This window comes from Lagopus leucura, unplaced genomic scaffold, assembly GCF_019238085.1.
Source record: "Lagopus leucura isolate 7727_CA_CO unplaced genomic scaffold, USGS_WTPT01 Super-Scaffold_73, whole genome shotgun sequence".
Lineage (NCBI taxonomy): Eukaryota > Metazoa > Chordata > Aves > Galliformes > Phasianidae > Lagopus > Lagopus leucura.
Window position 1 is genome coordinate 80,062,815 of NW_024962252.1, and position 13,468 is coordinate 80,076,282.

General features: G+C 37.7%; 1 long non-coding RNA gene across 1 annotated transcript; it reads right to left on the minus strand.

Annotated features, from left to right (window-relative positions):
* Positions 1-7,865: 7,865 nt before the first annotated feature.
* Positions 7,866-11,829, minus strand: LOC122190723. Its single transcript, XR_006182205.1, has 3 exons — positions 11,789-11,829; positions 9,836-9,924; positions 7,866-8,332 (listed from the first exon to the last, which is right to left on the minus strand). It is a non-coding gene; the product is annotated as an uncharacterized LOC122190723 (long non-coding RNA).
* Positions 11,830-13,468: the final 1,639 nt, after the last annotated feature.

Genomic DNA, 13,468 nt, shown 5'->3' on the forward strand with positions numbered 1-13,468 from the left:
CTGGGAAGAATGGAAAGAAAAGTCACTTTATGAAATAAATCTGAAAGAACATACAGGTATTTGGACTGTATGTATCTACAAGAGACATCGTCTCTAATCTTCACATGTCCTGTAGAGATGTAACCTGAACGCTTCAAGGTTTGTGTTTCTCTCTCTGGTGTATGTTGGTTAAAATGCATCTCTGAGCTGATTCCTTTCATAGCTAGAGCTGAACTGAGATGTTACTGCTGGGGAGACTGTAGTAACTAAACAATTACTAGGGTAGTAATTAAACCTGTGACCCAGGAACCACCCACTTCAAATAGGAATAGCAATATTTCTCTTCCTTTGTAGAGTACTTGGAGATTCACAGAGGAAACGGAGACATAGAGTATGATTACATGACATATTTGCTTTGCAATTTCTGACACTTTTTGTACAAAGAATTTAATGCCATCATAACCAGGTGCAAAGAAAGAATAAGTGCAACAGTATAGGGTTTTTTTCCAAGTGTGACTGTTTCTGAAGAAGTCCTATCACTGTTCTTCATTTGCCATGGCTTTCTGCCTGGCGAGTTAAAATATTTTTTCTCAAACTCTCCTAGCTTTCATTTGTTCACCTGAGCAAGTTTGGTTTTTCCCAAGGAAAACATTTCTGGGTACTGCAATGGACACAGATGTGCCATGGATATGAAGGTGCCAGCGTCCTCTGGGTGATTTGGACACCACCAGACTACACAGTCTGAGCACAGGGGGAATCAGATCTTGGTCTTCATGTCATGCCTGCTGAAATGCTCTGACAGGCTTTTGGAGTGAGTTTGGTTAAAATGCAGGACAGTATACAGCTTTCTTTCATAATCATCTCATTCCACAAAAGACTGATCGCTTGTTTATGAGTATGTGATTTTGATTATTCATAGTTCTCTGGTTATCTTCTTACTCTTTCTAAGCCAGGAAACCTGTTGCCATTTGCCTATGTTGGCATCAGAGATCTTAACATGCCTTTTGTGGCATCTGGATGGACACTACCTTCCATTTAGGTTTGCCATTTCTGCATCTCTGGAGAAGTTTCCTTTGAGTATCACTGAGGCTGGATGACTGGCAAATCAAAGGGAATCACAGTGCTGTCTGGAGTACCTCAAGGCAATTTCTGGCTGAGATTGCTGTCTGTTTTTTTGGCCAGAGAAACTGCCAACATCTTCTTCCAGGAAAGAGCTCACTCTTAGAAGCTGCAGAGTAAAAGTAAATTTATGTTGCACTAAAAATTTCCTGTTGAGAAAGGACCTTGAAAAGTTAGACTCTGCTTCCCAGTCATTACCATGTGGGTCTTCATATTACGTATAAGATTCTAGAAAATGAGGACAAAATGCCTGGAGAGCATTTTATAATAACATTCCTGGGCTCTCTGTTTATCTTGAAGTGTTCTTGGGGATACTTATCATACTTCTTGCTTCAAAATCAAAATTATCCTTCTGTGCCACCAACAGTCTTGTGACTGGTGGATTGCAGAGTGACATTAATCATATTTTTTTTCTTTTATGAGATCCATGGGGCTGAAAAAGGAAAATGTGAGGCATGGCTTACGGTGACAGCTCAGGCTGTCACTATATAAGTTATTTCTTTGCTTTACTTTTATGCAGACTTCATGGTTAGTTTTCACTGGAGTGGTGTTTCAGAGTTAATTGTTTTTCATTCAGAGTAAGTTTATTGTGCTGTGACAGCCATTCATTAGCTGTCTAAGACAGATTGCTATACTAATGGCTATCTTGCTCCAGGGAAGCTTGTATATTACAGGTCAATTCAGTGAGCCAAGATTCAATCTGCTATTGTATGAGTATTCATAACAGTGTGGACTTTGCAAAGGCATTCAAAGAAAACCCGCACCCTAATGACTGTTAAACAGATAACACAGTGGAAACAGTCATTTCTCTCTGCAAGTTATTGGCAGGTAGTAATGATGTGCATTGGTTGTAACTTCCCTTTGGTTGCCTGATGATGGTTGACACCAACATCTAAAGCAGGAGTGTCAGCCTACTTTGCCATTTAATACTTCTAAATATATTAAAAATAATAGTAAAACATCACTTTGATATAAACAGTCTTTAACATTCTGTCCACTGAAATCACAGTATTTCAGTGAGAGCGGGAGGTCAGGATTTTGCCTCAAGTCATTACTTACCCTCAGAAATCATTTATTACTCTCAGTGAGAGACAGTAAAGGCTGCAGCTGAACTAGATCTATGTTTGATAAGACAACCAGAGTAGACAAGGACAAATTATTCCAGAAACAGCAGTTAAAATTTTCTCCATGGTTTTTCTGGTTGCATGGTGCAACCCAGCCCTTGGCAAGTCTGTTGTCTCACTGGTGTTTTTCCAGTTGGCAGTTCTCACATAGGTATATTCCAGCTTTGAACAGAGGACAAAAACGGGAAATATTATAGCACAAGTACATCACCAAATCTGAAAAGGTAATTCTGCTGTGTTGGTAGCCTAATGTGGAATAAGATAGAGCATTTTTTTAATATGTTCTAATTTATAATACAATAAGTGTGGTAGATCTAATCTGAATAGATAAAGGTTTATTTTCAAGACAATTATAATTAGCAGAAATTGAAAAAGGTTTCTGATTTAAGGTATGAACTTAAATATATTCCACCCTCAAAATCTTGCTACAGTCAAGTAGCTACGCTAGTCATGGAAATGAGAGTAATAATGCTTGGTGAACTGAACATAACCTGTTCAATTAATAGACCAGTGTTTATGCCCGTCTTCATAGCATTTGAGAGTTTGCTTTCTGAAAGTTAGAAGTGAGTATTAAAAAAATGTGGAGAGCATGTACTTTCTATTCAAAAGACTTTTAAAGTCTGAATGCTTGAACTCTTGCAAAGCCAAGGCTGGAATCTCAGGTATTCCTTCTTGTGCCATTGGTGTGTTTGAAAATATGAGTTCTCAGGCTGTGTGAGCAATTGGGTGTTTGTCTGGCTGCACTGCAATTTCCCTACTACAGTTTTTCTCTTTGTGTGTGAACTAAAACTTTAATTGACTTGCTTCTAATCAAACCTACTTTAAAAATAACTAATTCTAGATCATTTTTCTTTGTTAGGCTTGTATCAAATCACTATGGAGCCACTGTTGCAATGAAGAAACTAAAAAATGAATAATCACTGAAATAAAGTCCAAGTTATCATCAGATCTAAGAAATTTGTTGAATACCTCAGTTTCAACTCAAAGATCAACTCTAAAGATCAACTTTAAAGGCTTAATCAAACACACACTTGTTTGCTTAACTCTCATTATCAGCTCTGTGTCAGTCACTGAATGGAACTGCTCTTTGCAGTGAAATCAGGCAGTCCTTCAGGGGCTTGCAGGAACCTGTAGGATCAGAGTCTCAAATGTGAGGTGTTATATTTGGTTTCAAGGAGAGCCACATGAATAAACTGTAACCACCTAAGCAGTTAATTTGCTTCCTTTGGCATGCAGACAAGAGCCTAGATGTTTCATAGTTCTTGATTATTAAGCTTTTGTCAGTTTGGCAGAGTGGATGATCTGTAATGATGCTATTATACCTGGGGTACATGGTGTACAGGGGTGTATATGAATATGGTACATGCCTGCACAGCCCGCAGGCTGGGATATAGAACTTACCCTGATTTTAGACTCACTGTATGTAGTAACTCGTTAAGTTTATGATCAAAACCCAGTCCCTCTCAGGTAAAAAGTCAAGAGAGAAGACAAAATAAACTTCATCCATTCGTGGTTCTGTTTTTCACCACTTACAGGCAAAAACTGCTCAGTAATGAACGGTGCAGTGGGTAAACGAAATGAGATACAAAAATAACTTCACAGGTATTCTCAAGAATTAAAAAAAAAATCCTCAAGGTTTACTAGTGAGATTTCACAAGTGAGCACTGACTTTACTTACCTGTGAAGTGAATCTTTATGTGCCTCCATGAACACATTTCTTACACTTTCTACAATGGAATTGGGGATTAAATCACTTAGGAAAGCAATTTATGGGGTTTTGTGAATGTCAGCATCAAAGATCCTTGCTGCTCCTGTGTTTGACCAAAAAAATTAACATCGGCAATGCCTGAATAGAAGCAACACAGAAAATTAAGAAAATCCTGCTGAAACCTTTTCAGGGTATGTTACTTAAGCTGTGAATCAGATGAGGAACTTGTCTAAACAGATTAATTTCAACAGTATACAGTTTGTACAAAGTCATTATGATGTACATATACCGTACCACAGCCAAAGTGTTTTTGTTCTTTGAAAGGCTCTATTAGAGGTAAAAATCTGTAGAGACAAGTTGGGTAGCAGCTTGATTAGTGCCCAAGAGACTGCAAGCACTGCAGACTGCTGTCGCTGACATACAGATCCCACAGTTTGCTGCATTTGCTGGCGAAAGACACAGCCTCTTGTCAAAACATCTCATCAGAAAGGAGAAAGTTTTTGCTTACTTCTTTTGATGGAGATTTGGATGATTCAAACTCCAGACATTTGAAGAAAATAAAAACGTTTGAATGCCTGATGAATGAGTCACAATGTAATTTTGGATCTGTCTGTTGGCATTACAAAGTATCCATTGTAGAGAAGGATTTCCTGATCTTAAAAATGCTACTGAACTGTTGGCTTCTAACAGCAAACTTTTTTGCAAAATCTCTGCCATTAAAAAATGTCTTTTTAAGCTTTTTTGAGCTTAAAATTGAGGCACACCTTGTTTTTCTGTCAGGCATTCTCAGGAGAATTTACTCTGCATTTCCACTGTTGGAAGTTCCTATTGTCAGGCAGCTCTGTAAGGAGAAAGAAGCAACAACTAACTTCTCCTAGTGTGCAGGCAGAATGATTTGAAACTTCCCACCTGCAGATCATTACTCCAAGCCTCTTGAATTTCTGACTTAAATTCACATTCAAATAGGTCTTCCTTAAACTCACGGATTTTGTTTTTACAGTAGTCTACATTTCTTAGTTTTGACAAAAGAAAAGATCAAAAAGTAGAATGCTTACCTATTAATGAAGGCATTGTAAAGCTAATAAAAGGAAGCAATAATAATCAAGTAGCTGGAACAAAATTCAAGAAATGTTGCGCATATATTCTAACACAAATGAAAAACATCAGGGATCTTGGTGTTCCTTACAAAACTGCTTGATGGCTGCTCAGTGTCCTATTTTGCTCTTTGTTTTCATATTTAACATCTATTTATTTACGCATACATGTATTTTAATTCTGACACTCTGATGTTTGGTATGTTCAAAACATTAGCACTGGATAGCTTTAAATATGTCTTTCATGCCTGTTTTTCAATCTCAAAAGAGGACAAGGGAAAAAGGAGAAAAAAATTCTGTTTGGCTTTTCCACCATAAAAATCACTGATGTCTACTCAAATGTAAATTGAATTATACCCCACCCTCCAGGTTTACTACTTTAAAAGACATTGAAGCCAATATGCAATGTTTGCATAACATTTTAAACATTAACTGCACTTGATTTCTGTAATCAGTTCAAGCTCGTGATGTTATCTTTCTTTTTATGCTTACAACATATACTATGCTTATAACAAATATTTGTATTTTGTTTAAATTGTAATATCTGCCTTCATACACATAGCATCATAATTATTTGACTTATTTATAACATAGAAAATAAACCTCTTGGGGTCAAAACTTGGAGATTGGGGGAATTTGAGCAATATTTGAATTTGTTGATGTCAGCAGAAATTTTCTCCCTCAATGCAATAGCAGAGATGGCTGGATATTTCTTGTTCAGGAAAAAGATACCAAGCAGTATATGAACCTTAAAATGCTATCACATTTAGCCATAATTACTAAGTAAACAGACATTCTATATAAAAATTTCCAAGTTTGGACTAATTTCCATTTCAAGACCACTAAAAAAAGTGTTTTAGTGAGATCCATAGCTCAGTCATAGCTCGCAAACACATCCTCATGTTGCCTTTTCAAATACATAAAATACAGTGATCAAGTTGAGATGTATTTATTTTAAAACACACTTTCAGTTTTAAAAAGTGTGCCATGAACTCAGGAATTTTAATAAGAGTCAATGCTGTCATTTCATGATGAAGTGAATTGGTGAGGAGAAAGAAAAAAAGGAGAAATATTTCTTCTTGACATGAATTCAGTATATACTGCATTCATCCATGAAAAGAGTTTGAAAATGATATTACTTCTCTTTCATACATCAAAGGAAGAATATTCAAGTAAGCTTTTCTTTAAATCAGTGGAAACATGACACAATAATATTTCATCTTTTCCTCCCCAAATAATTATAATTCTGAGCATCTCAAGGGCTTGGAGAGGCCATAGCAATTCTTCAGAAAAGAGGATTTTTTTAGACAAGGTGAAAGGGAAAATAACCTTTATCTAAGCTCAGTGAAATTCTATACCTAAAACAGCCTTCTCTTTACTTTATCTTTCAACACTCCCAGTGATGCTGGCAGCTCCCAGGGATGGGAGCAGTCTTCATTAAGGAAGCAACATGGTTCACAAGTACCACCAGGCAGGCTGCCGGGACTGAGCACATCCCAGAGTCAGCCAGGTTTGTGATCTCTACTTGGGACTGCCTTGACTGTAAAGATGTGATCTCACTCATTTGACAAGGGGAGGGCACATAAACTGATGTTGGTAATGAATTAAACCATCCCAGGGAAGAAAAAGTGTAGGCAATCTCAGGTATACACTGAGGACACCAGGCAGAGTCTATCAGCTCTAAGAACTGCCTGTAGCTGCTTCCTCCCTCAGCAAGAGGCAGAAGGTATCAACCAGAAGAATACCGAGTCAGATGGCCTTCAGAAGGTGGTGATGTGTCCGCTTCCTAAAGATGCTGGAGGTTTGGTAGAGCTGTGACCCTGTGGGCATGTTTTTCATGGAGTCAACCATATTAGTGAACATGCCACTTCTAATTGACCTGAGGAAGGCCAGCACAAATTCTTCACATTTCTCAGAGGTTCTCAGATGATGTTTTGTGGTAAACTGTTGAAAGCAGTAGGGCAACTTGATCACAAACAGTTTGTTTTAACCACATGCATAGAGATACAAGGGCAAAGGTCATTCAACTAGCTCAGGTTCGATACTGCACAAGTTGCTGAGATTGAAACTATGAGTCTATCCTTAGGTGTGGGGGAACACTGGCACAAACACACAAAGCAGCGTAGGTTTTCTGTATGTCAAGAGTAAAATACAGAATTTGAAAGGTATCCTACCTTAAGAGCTTAATGAATGATGACAATAGAGCCCTTCAGGCTCAGGAGGCTTGTGATGAGCAAGCCCCTTGCTGGCCAGGCAGGCCCTGCATGCACTGAGGCTATCGAGGAAACCTATCCATATGCATGGCTCAGGTATGATGTTACTGAACAACATGTACAGCAGTTTTTGCCTGTAAAAGCCAGAACAACAGAATTAACTATGGGGCAAGTGTTGTGCACGGCTTATGTTTCCTGGTGATATTTGCATTGGCAATGCTGTTTGGAATCCAGAGTGTTTCAGTCAGAGCGTTTACCCTTCCACCTATAAAAAAGCAGCCATTAGATTGATTTCCAGTGAAGGCGGAATATGGTATTTTACAATCCAACATTTTTAAACAGCTTTCTCCTTATTTATTTTTTTCTTTCCCATTTTCTTTAAGCAATTTCCCCTTAATTTATTTTTCTTTTCCTGAACTTTCCTTTCATATAATTTTTTTCCACTGCATACTTTTGTTAAAGCTTCATTTACTTCTGTGCATTTCAATTTGCTTTCCTGACCTTAGGCATTATAATGTGCTCTTGTCAAAACTTGTAGTGTTGTCTATATAATTGTTCACATAAAGATTATCTGCCTTTATATTATTTTATTTTTTATTCCATTTGAAATAATTAGATAACTGCAAGCTTCATTAGATTAACAACAGAAAGATGAGTGAGCCACTGAATTTTGAAAATGATGTATTTAACATTTGTTTTCTATACTATTTCTCAGTTACAGCTGTTTTTTATTCTAATGACAAAACCACAGCTATCATTTCTTTTCAGTCTGAGTGATAATTACTGAAGGAACAGGAAAAAGAAACAGCAGTTGTTATCAGCAGGTATTTCAAATTCCTAACAAGAGATCTGGAAACGCTTCCCCCATTTTAGAATTTGTTATTGTAGTGATGAACAGAGAGTAACCGACACGTCAGCCCTTTCTCCATTCAGAATATGTGAAATGCATGATTTTACAACGTCAGATAAGCTGTTGTGTTGATGAATATAAAGCTGACATCTTCATTTTTTCTAGCATTCCAAGCACCTTCCTTTCCAGGCAGCAATATTACCCCAACATCTTCAGACTGGCTCCTGAGATGAGCATCTTCCATCCTGTAAAAATAAAGCCTTTACGAGTTGCCTAATGGATATTAAGGCATTCCAGTGGTGATACAATAGAAATGTTACTAATTAATATACTGTGATGAATGCTAGGATTTCCATACTAATTATAACAAAATAATAGGTTTCTGGGCCTTAGAATTTCTCCTGTGATATGAGCTCCATTCTGTATCCCTTGGGGTTTCATTAGACAAGACACACATTCAGTGCTGCACATTCTATAAGCTTTTCAAAGACCTTTTTTCTTGCTCAAGGGAGAAAAAAAGTGCTTTCAGTATGCCATGGTTTGAAGAAATTATTTGAAAGCATTTGTTGAAAGCTCTTCAGATTTTAGTATGTTTTTCATAACATTTCATATACAACTAACATGAGGACAGCTCCAAAAGTAATGCCTCCCATGTTATGATGTTGGCCCACAACATCAGATGTGGATGTTGGTGGTATGGCAGTAGAACCTGAACCTTCCCACCAATAATCTGTTCCATTTTGTTGCCGTGACATATGACAGCAGAGGAACAGTCTGACAAAAAGGCATCCGACATGGAAGTGCGTATAGAGCAATGGTGTGTCACTGAATTCCTCCATGTGGAAAAAATGGCACCCACTGACATTCATCCATACTTGCTGAACATTTATGGAGACCTCAGAGTGGCTACAAGCACAGTGAGGTGGTGGATAGTGCATTCAGCAGTGGTGATATCAACAGTGGGTTACACCTGTGGTTGCAGGTTGATACAAGTGAGGTCTGCAGGCTTTTCTTCATCACTGATGAAAATGCATGGCTAGTGGTAGTGACTGTGTTGACAAGTAGTGTTTTGCAGCTGACAATTTCCTCCATTAAATATCATAATTGTGCTCTTTGTTGTAGTCTCCATAGAAAAAAACTAGGAGGTATTACTTTCAGAGCAACCTATTTACATTAGACATTGCTGAACCTTGTTAACATACTTTCTGTAAAATGGCTTAAAACCCCAAAACTGAATTCTATAAATATTCTGTCCACCACTGAACCATGTGACAGAAGTAACATTTCAAATTTGCTGAGTGGTCTTTCACCTTTCAGTTAATGCTATCAGGTGCATCATTGTGTCCCTGTGAGTCCTGTGTACCATTCCTTGCCCCACGCTTTTTGTCTTACTTCAGTTGGGCTGGTCCCAAGTGACGCTCATTGATTTGATACTCTCTCTTCACAAATATGTTATTTCTCTTTGTTATTACTTATTGCTAGGTACTGCTGCTATTGCAGTCTTATGACAGAAAATATTGATTGGCACACCCTCTGTTCCCTGCGCAAAGTTTATTTGCAATGGTGTGTGAGGGGAATTATTTGATTAAGTACTGATACAAGCACTTCAGTTTACATTAGAAGTAAATTACTGAGAAGGAGAAAACAACAAATGTTTGCTCGCTCTGCATACAGTTCCTACAAAATTAGCCTTGCAGCTCCTACAAAAGCTGATTTTTCCTTATGTTTTATAGCAAAATCGCACTCACCGCCAGTTCTCAACTGAACAGTTACACATACAAGGCAAAAATGTTTGGGTTGTGGCCCTAACTTCTGCCAGGGATGTGCACAGTATTTCCTACGAATCAGAAACATAAAAGAAGAATGAAATGTATGTTCCCTCCAACAAATCTGCCAAACTACGTAATTAGCACGAAGACTGAGTGGGGATCCCTAATAACTAAACTGTCCCTCCTGAAGGAAGAAAAACAAAACATTGTTGAGAAGGAGAGGAAGGGCAGAAGCTGTTTGTAATTTTTTAAAGTAAATTAGTGAGCAATGTAGGGTGAGCTGAATTACAGCCTAATGTCTCAGTGTGAACCACTTCTAATTCCTAAGTATTGCATTTTTTGCTCACCTTAGGGGAACTTGGAATGCTCTTGAGCATGATTTCCAAGACTTCATTAATCAAGGGAAAAGAAACTGTGCTCCTTGGACTGTATCCTCTGCTGCAACGTAATTAAGCTAAGTGGTGCATTGAATTTACAGTGAGCATTTTGACAGTCCAAAAAAAATGGATCAGTCATTCTGCATTAGCTCAGTTTCTAGAGGAGTGGGAAAACATGCAATCTGTTTACATGAATATGGGAATATATGCCTACGCACTGTCCACATGTTACAAGAAACATCATGGACTTCATTTTCCAAGGCCCTCTTCTAAAACACTGAATGAATTTCATTTGGGAAAATCACTGCATGATTTTCAAAGATGTGGTCCTGGTAGGTCTCTAAAGCTTCTCATTATTAAATCCACAATGTGATGAAGCTTTTTTTCTCTGACCATTTCTCTCCAGATTATATAATTTTCTCTGCTTTACCCAAATCCCTTTATTAATTAAACCTGAGAAAAGGGATTTATAAAACTAATTCTTACAATAACCCACGAGAATCAGATGCCACCCTCCCATGGCACAAAACATGAAGTGCAGCTGCCTTCTTGTGTTAGTTCAATCCCTGTGCTGCTACAGGGAATTCAAGACTGTCTTGTGTCCATTTCACTGTGAGCAGAATGGAGCAGTTTTATAACCAGTCATCTACCCCTTAGGTTATCTGCCACAGTAACTTCAAGGGATATGACCAAGGAGAGATCTATCTATACCCAGTAAAGCTGGATTTTGCATCTCATTCATGTTTATGTGACAGATTGCAATAGTTTTTGGGAAAAGACATGTGGTAATTTTAAACTATCAAAATAACTGGCAAAGTTACGAACAAATTAAAGATACTGTTGCTTATGTACCCAGGCAGCCAACATAACTGTAATGCTGCTAGCCTCAGTTTTGTTGCAGAGTTGTAGTGTACGTGACTTCATCTGGAGCACCACATCAGGTGTATTTTCAGTAAAGAGAAAAAATATTGCACTATAAAATGTATGTTTATGAATGTGTATTTTGAATTTGCAGTGCCTACACAGCAGCACGCTGTGTGCTGGTAAGGTAGCAGGGGAATTATTTACCCACTGCTTGATTACAGAAGTCTGTGTAAATACACATACATCTGACACAGCTTGAGTTGTAGGATTAAGTTAATACCATAATGACTAATGTTTATAAAAAACAAAGCTGTTTTATTTTTTTTCTCTCTGCTGAATACGAAACCTAGAAATCTGTTGCATGCTTCAGCTCATGGTATTCTAGTTAAACTGTCAACATGAAGCATATTTTCCAGATGTGAGAACATGAAGGCAGCTGTAAAATATACTAGACAACATTTTATGTAACATTGGTGTGTTCCCTCATGCAGAATGCAGCTGCTTTTCTCTATCACCTGTGCAACTAAAGACCTCACTAACACTGGTCCAATTTGAAAGTAAAAAAAAAAAAAAAAAAAAAAACTCAAGAATTTCATGTGTTGGTGTATGATCAATGGATATCAAGATGTTACAATCACAATATTAAAAAAGTGGACAATGATAACAAAAGAGAATAAAATGGAAGGCTTACCCTTAGGCTAGGCTCACCACAAAACACCAAGAGAGGCAACCTCCAGATGAGATCCTTCCCCCCTGGTAGCCAGCTCTTAAATAGGTCTAGGAGGGCTGGAGCCTGGCTCCACCCCTTCCGGCAGCACAGGAGAATTGCCTTCATGTGCTCCTCTGGCTGACTCATGGCTCACCTCAGGTGATCAATCAGAGGTTCAGGCCGTGACTCAGCAGTTCCCATACAGTTGGTCTTTTTCAAAACTCAGACAAGCAAGACTGAGATATAAATCATTCATAAGCTTAAGCCAAGTTGGTCTCAAGGCTTTTTAGGGGTCTTGTTTGGAGTTTCACCTGGTCAGGACTTTGCAGTGTAATACAGTCACAAGTACACTGAACCAGGTCTAAGAATGTATTTTCTATCCACCTGTTCTGGTGAAATAACACAAATACTGTTGATATTAGTGAAATCTCTGAAATATTATGATGTAGTCAGCAGCAAATCCAGGACAGCCTTCAACACTATTTACTTGTACATTTCATTTACGATGTATTTTCCTTATGGAGTAGGCTTGCCCTTTACGCAGTTCCTTTTTCAACATTCATAGCGAGTTTGGCCTGAGATACAAATCCTTTAAGCTTTGGTATTTAAGTTTTACTTAGCAGGTGGAAACAAAACAAAGCAAACAAAAAACAGAGAAAAAATAAATTGATACAATTTTCCTGCATTCTAATATACCATTCTAACAACGACAAATCAAAAGCAAGCATTCTAGTATTTTTTCATTGACAATATCAAGGAAGAGTATCTAAGGTACTATTATCCAGCAATATACAGGATTTTCATCTCTTTCACAGCTTTCCTTATGGGAACTGATCTATACTTCTGCTCTTCTTATCAAAGGCTGAAGCTGGCAACACTGTGGGTGGGGGAGATAAGACTTGTTACATCATCTCTGCCACTTAACAGATAATGAATGTTGCACCAAGCAGTAATAATGGGAAACGGGGATGGAGGGGAGAACAACTGCACTAGTCTTCCATCCTCAGAAAACCTAGACCAAACTCACCAAATTCAGGACTTCATTTTGTTTGCACTGAGCCCCAAAGTGTCTCCTGAAAAATGTAATTTTCCAAGATATTTACTTTAAACTTTATCTAGGTATTTCCCCTTGAAAAAGACTTAAAGATTTTCAACTCAATTCATGTAGAAGGCTGAAGTTAATATTTTGATAATACATCTTTCACAGGAAAAGTAGAAAAATGTATAAATCCCTGTGAAATGTCTCCCATAACCCTCTCAGCTATGTGGATACACAGCTCATTTAACAGTTCTCACTGCACCTCACTGTCATGACAAAAATAAAAATATTAAAAGAAAATGAGCTACTCATATACTAAGACCTTTCATTATTTTTATTATTAAAAAAAAAAAGAAGCCTAATGTTGAGGTACTCAATGTCTTTGACCTACCAATTTCCCCGATGAAGAAAATGAATCTTAGCCATCTGTTTTTAGTTATCTGGCACAAGTACGTATTTCTTGTAGTTTAATCTTTGATTAAGCTGGGAAGGGAAATGAATAATTTAATTGAATTGCATTTCCATTTGGAAGATTTATTTGCAAGATTAGAAGTTTTCTACTCTCCCATATCACAAATAGAAATGAATCCATGCCCTTAGTCTACTCCTCTGTGGATGGCTTG